The 6,798-nt window shown below is 40.0% G+C and overlaps 1 long non-coding RNA gene across 1 annotated transcript; it reads right to left on the bottom strand.

The window, feature by feature from the left end:
- Window positions 1-3,206: 3,206 nt before the first annotated feature.
- Window positions 3,207-6,468, bottom strand: LOC117820672. Its single transcript, XR_004632817.1, has 2 exons — window positions 6,366-6,468; window positions 3,207-3,573 (listed from the first exon to the last, which is right to left on the bottom strand). It is a non-coding gene; the product is annotated as an uncharacterized LOC117820672 (long non-coding RNA).
- Between the last annotated feature and the right edge of the window lie 330 nt (window positions 6,469-6,798).

Genomic DNA, 6,798 nt, shown 5'->3' with positions numbered 1-6,798 from the left:
CCCTAACCCTATCATAACCCTAACCCTATCATAACCCTAACCCTAACCCTAATCGTAACCCTAACCCTAATCGTAACCCTAACCCTATCATAATCATAACCCTAACCCTAATCGTAACCCTAACCCTATCATAATCATAACCCTAACCCTAATCGTAACCCTAACCCTAATCGTAACCCTAACCCTAACCCTAATTGTAACCCTAACCCTATCATAACCCTAACCCTAACCCTAATGTAACCCTAACCCTATCATAATCATAACCCTAACCCTAATCATATCCCTAACCCTATCATAACCCTAACCCTAATCGTAACCCTAACCCTAACCCTAATCGTAACCCTAACCGTAACCCTATCATAACCCTAACCCTAATCATAACCCTAACCCTATCATAACCCTAACCCTAATCATAACCCTAACCCTAACCCTAATCGTAACCCTAACCCTATCATAATCGTAACCCTAACCCTAATCGTAACCTTAACCCTAATCGTAACCCTAACCCTATCATAATCGTAACCCTAACCCTAATCGTAACCCTAACCCTAACCCTAATCGTAACCCTAACCATAATCGTAACCCTAACCCTAATCGTAACCCTATCCCTATCATAATCATAACCCTAACCCTAATCATAACCCTAACCCTATCATAACCCTAACCCTATCATAACCCTAACCCTAACCCTAATCGTAACCCTAACCCTAACCCTAACCCTAACCCTAATCATAACCCTAACCCTAATCGTAACCCTAACCCTAACCCTAACCCTAACCATAATCATAACCCTAACCCTAATCGTAACCCTAACCCTAACCCTAATCGTAACCCTAACCCTAACCCTAATCGTAACCCTAACCCTAACCCTAATCGTAACCCTAACCCTATCATAACCCTAACCCTAATCATAATTATAACCCTAACCCTAATCGTAACCCTTACCCTAACCCTAATCATAATCATAACCCTAACCCTAATCGTAACCCTAACCCTAACCCTAATCGTAAACCTAACCCTAATCATAACCCTAACCCTAACATAACCCTAACCCTAACTCTAATCATAACCCTAACCCTAACCATAATCATAACCCTAACCCTAATCATAACCCTAACCCTAATCTAACCATAACCCTTATCCTAACCCTAATCATAACCCTAACCCTAATCGTAAACCTAACCCTAATCATAACCCTAACCCTAATCATAACCCTAACCCTAACCCTAACCCTAACCCTAATCATAACCCTAACCCTAATCTAACCATAACCCTTATCCTAACCCTAGTCATAAACTTAACCCTTATCATAAACCTAACCCTAATCATAAACCTAACCCTAACCCTACACCTTATCATAACCATAACCCTAATCATAACCCTAACCCCTAACCCTAATCATAACCGTAACCCCAATCATAACCCTAACCCTAATCACAACCCTAACCCTAATCCTAACCCTAACCCTAACCCCTAACCCTAACATAACCCTAACCCTAATCCTAACTCTAATTCTAACCCTAACCCTAACCCTAATCATAACCCTAACCCTATCATAACCCTAACCCTAATTGTAACCCTAACCCTAACCCTAATCGTAACCCTAACCCTAATCGTAACCCTAACCCTATCATAATCGTAACCCTAACCCTAATCGTAACCCTAACCCTAATCGTAACCCTAACCATAATCGTAACCCTAACCCTAATCGTAACCCTAACCCTATCATAATCATAACCCTAACCCTAATCATAACCCTAACCCTAATCGTAACCCTAACCCTAATCGTAACCCTAACTCTAACCCTAATCGTAACCCTAACCCTAACCCTAATCGTAACCCTAACCCTAACCCTAATCGTAACCCTAACCCTAACCCTATCATAACCCTAACCCTAATCATAACCCTAACCCTATCATAACCCTAACCCTAATCGTAACCCTAACCCTAACCCTAATCGTAACCCTAACCCTATCATAATCGTAACCCTAACCCTATCATAATCGTAACCCTAACCCTAATCGTAACCCTAACCCTATCATAATCGTAACCCTAACCCTAATCGTAACCCTAACCCTAACCCTAATCGTAACCCTAACCATAATCGTAACCCTAACCCTAATCGTAACCCTATCCCTATCATAATCATAACCCTAACCCTAATCATAACCCTAACCCTATCATAACCCTAACCCTATCATAACCCTAACCCTAACCCTAATCGTAACCCTAACCCTAACCCTAACCCTAACCCTAATCATAACCCTAACCCTAATCGTAACCCTAACCCTAACCCTAACCCTAACCATAATCATAACCCTAACCCTAATCGTAACCCTAACCCTAACCCTAATCGTAACCCTAACCCTAACCCTAATCGTAACCCTAACCCTAACCCTAATCGTAACCCTAACCCTATCATAACCCTAACCCTAATCATAATTATAACCCTAACCCTAATCGTAACCCTTACCCTAACCCTAATCATAATCATAACCCTAACCCTAATCGTAACCCTAACCCTAACCCTAATCGTAAACCTAACCCTAATCATAACCCTAACTCTAATCATAACCCTAACCCTAACCATAATCATAACCCTAACCCTAATCATAACCCTAACCCTAATCTAACCATAACCCTTATCCTAACCCTAATCATAACCCTAACCCTAATCGTAAACCTAACCCTAATCATAACCCTAACCCTAATCATAACCCTAACCCTAACCCTAACCATAACCCTAATCCTAACCCTAATCATAACCCTAACCCTAATCTAACCATAACCCTTATCCTAACCCTAGTCATAAACTTAACCCTTATCATAAACCTAACCCTAATCATAAACCTAACCCTAACCCTACACCTTATCATAACCATAACCCTAATCATAACCCTAACCCCTAACCCTAATCATAACCGTAACCCCAATCATAACCCTAACCCTAATCACAACCCTAACCATAACCCTAACCCCTAACCCTAACATAACCCTAACCCTAATCCTAACTCTAATTCTAACCCTAACCCTAACCCTAACCCTAATCAAAACCATAACCCTAACCCCTAACCCCAACCCTAACCCTGATCATAAGCCTAACCCTAACCCTATTCATAACCCTAACCCTAATCATAAATGTTAGGATTAATCCTTTAGCGGCTGGATGATACAGCAGGCATGATAAACAAAATCGCAGGCGGTTGTTCAGGTGTACCACAAACTTGTTTATTAAATAAAACAACAACAGCAGGACATCAGGCTCCAATCACCAGCGAACACAGACAGATTTTAACTGGCGCCTTTATACTGTGGCACTAATTGGCCTCCTGGACCAAACCATCTGGAGGTTTTCACAAATTACTTATTCTGCTCTCAAATTAGCTTGGACACCATACCCTGTTCCTGACTTTGTGTCACCAATATTTACAACATTTCATAATCCCAACATTTCCTAAAATACACCTAAAACTTGCTATTTAATTAATTCCCCTGACCAATTTGTGCTCTTGTCCCAGCCCAGAACATTTATCTGGGTGTCCGTTCCTCTGGGAGTCTTTTCACTGGAACACCCTGGAGCGGACACAGAACAGCAACCACAGGTAAGTCAAACAAACAACTTTGACATATTTGCACTACTGCCCTGGCACACTTTAGCATTAACAGGCCCACACACAAATTCACATTCACATTAGGGTGTGTACACTTGTGCAACCACATTATTGTATTTTTACATTTTTCATTCTTCCCCCTGAAAGATTTTAATGTTTTTGTTCAATTGAATTGTTCATGTTATAGGTCACATTACAGGTTGAAAAAGTTCTGACATGATTTTTCTTGGTCTCACAATACCTGGCATTTTAAGAAGGGTGTATAGACTTTTGATATCGACTGTATTTCTTTTTAAATTTTGTCCTGTGCATGTGTATGTTGAGTTTTGAAAATAAAAATATCACCCTGCTGGCTTTTAACACTTAAATGTATAACTCCCTGAGATTTTTTTTGCAGTTTTATGAAAAATAACAAATTAGAAAGAATGCCTCTTGTTGATTATGGTCTCATTTGCTGTTGTATCCAAGCGGCAACCTCCGGTCTCAACTATGAAGCCAATGCAGAAGTGTTATAAACTGCAATTCATTGAGAATCCGCTTGAGGCTGGGTGCTGAAACACCGGAAACCACATAGACATGAATGGGAAAAAGACGATCTTTGCAGCAATAATAAACATGTTTATAGCCTGGTTCAAAAAACAGTTTGGCCCTACGTAGCCGATCTCTCTATCGGCACACACTGTACGAGGGGTGAATTTTTTTCTAACGCGACGGTTCAAAAGATACTAAGATTACGAATTTTTGCCCAAATAAGGACATGACTGACTTGGCTGTTGGCTAAGAGGCTCAAACTCCGCCCCTTTCCGTCACACTCTGCCTGGTTGAGTTCCGCATTTCCAATATGGCTGCCGCCGTCGATTGGCTTCAAAACAGCGCTCAGGAACAGACGGGTGACATCACGGATACTACATCCATGACTTATACAGTCCATGGTTGTATCTAATAAAGAGGCAACAGTGCTAGTTTCAGACTGTTTCGAGACCAGTGAAAAATATACCTCAAACACAAAATCATAGAAGCAGCAGACTGTGTTTGCAACCTCCTCTGCTCTTTATGTATGCAGGGAACCAGATCAATCTGCTCATGTTTTTCTGTGAATTTGACCCCCCGTCTGTTCACATTTCAATCCGACCTGAATCAGGACAGGCCAATAGCAACTCTTTATCTCCCTAAGGGTGAGTCAGATATAATAACTGAACGTTGTTTTTGGTTGGATCGTTCACAAACAAGATGGCTGTCTTTGATGTAGAATGTCTTGAATCCGTTGAAGCGTTGGATTTACAAAGTGGTTGGCAGTTCATGTTGTCAACAAATGGTAAGTGTTGGCTTCCAAATCATATCAGACTAAACCAAAGAGTGTAATACTGAGCCAGAGGTCATTTGAACTTGATGTTGGAACAAGCTACTTTGCCTCACAGCCTAATGCCACATTAGAAATGTTGTTCCTCCATAGCCTCTGGAGGTATTTTACTCCGCACCAGTTGCAAAATGAAAATAAACTGACTGGTTCCAGATTAATCCACAAATGCCAAATGGTTTGCCAGGCTGCTCTTTATGAATATTAACTGCAGATTACAAAAAACATAAGCTGCTTTTTTTTTAACACTGAAACAGTCTTTGCTCACTCATTTCACACAGGCTGTTAACTGATCCTTTCCTGACACATTTCCACTAACAAAGATGAAAACAAACTCAACACTGCTCATGCCATGAATAAAACTTAAAGCTTGTCAAGCTAGTTTATTCACTAAAGTTTATCTGAGGCCAATATCTGATGCTTCAGCGCTCCGATCAAATGGATAACTTCCACAGCTCAAGTTATCTAAGTACCAAATTCTCTTTATGTGTTTCCCTAGATAGATAATGAGTTGCTTGAGTAAGGCAGTTTGTGTTGATACTCACTGGATTCGATCAAGTCAGACTGTTAATGCATCCAGTAGTTGGTGATAAAATATTTTGCATAAAAAGGAGGGCCGTGGATTTATCCCTTGTGACCTGTGTTAGGATAGGGTTTGAGGAAGGTTCTCTTTAAAAACTAGTTCGATCAAGAGGAATGATTACTGCAAGCTTGCTGTGATTCAGTTGTACATGTGCTGCTAGCTAATGTTTTAAGACACATGAAAAACTGTGACACTGTCCTTTAAAAGCCCTCTGAGTAGTATTTAAATGATTTTGAAATAGTGTCACTCCTATATTAATGCTTCTTTGTGGCCTATATAATACAATGAAATAATCAGCTTCAAAATGGGTTATTTCTTTCTACTGAATTTTGGTGCCTGTGTTCGGATTTACTGTGAAAAAGCTGAGTCAATATTTGGCACTCACCCTGAAGTGTCTATGTTTAGAACTCTGCTGATAAAGTTTAGCTGTGAGAAGAAAGTTAGCAAACAGGAGGAGTTTTTTTTTCTGTAGATAACTTTCCTTTTGCATAATGTTTTGTACTGAAGGCGTATTAGGGCCATTGTAGAAAAAAAGGGGGCCAGGAGAAGGGTAGTTCTCCAAGATTAAACTCACAAATTGTGGGATTTAGAGTTCATTTTGAAAATAATTAACAGATTAACCGTTATCGAAGTGAACATCCTATGACCGGAACACACATCATGACACCAGGGCTGTGATGGCTAATATCAAAGCAGTACATCTGGTCACCTTTGGTAAGCCAACTACCAGTAACAAATCAGAGTTTACAAAGTTTTGTTGTTGTAATGTAACAGTTAATAATTTTCCGTGTGTAGCTACAAATCAATACATTACCTCTTCACTCTACATCCTGCAACAAGTTGTCTGGAACAAAGAAAAGTAAAAAGGTCTGTATTCCATTCAATATCTTCCTCAACGAGAGCCACATCTTGATGAGAGAGAGTGAGTGATGGTGCTCATGGGAAATGCAGTCTTCCTCCTGGGAAAAAATACTTATTTCACCCAAAAGGAACACCACAATCAAAACAATATAAAAGTGTTGTCTCAGTTCAGGGAGAGTCAAAAAAGGTGAAGGACCAAAAATGCAGATTCAAAAAATAAAAAGGATTTAATAAACTAAAACTGAGATAAAGCAAAACTTTCTTCAAACAAAAAGCACTTATAACAGGAACACAGGGTACAACTTGGTATGACACATCACAAACACAAGGGCTGTTTTCGAAGCCGCCTACTATACTAGCAGTACGTACGGATTTGGCAAAAATTC

This window comes from Notolabrus celidotus, chromosome 10, assembly GCF_009762535.1.
Source record: "Notolabrus celidotus isolate fNotCel1 chromosome 10, fNotCel1.pri, whole genome shotgun sequence".
Taxonomy (NCBI): domain Eukaryota; kingdom Metazoa; phylum Chordata; class Actinopteri; order Labriformes; family Labridae; genus Notolabrus; species Notolabrus celidotus.
The sequence above is the reverse complement of the archived record's forward strand: the minus strand, read 5'-3'. Positions and strand labels throughout refer to the sequence as shown.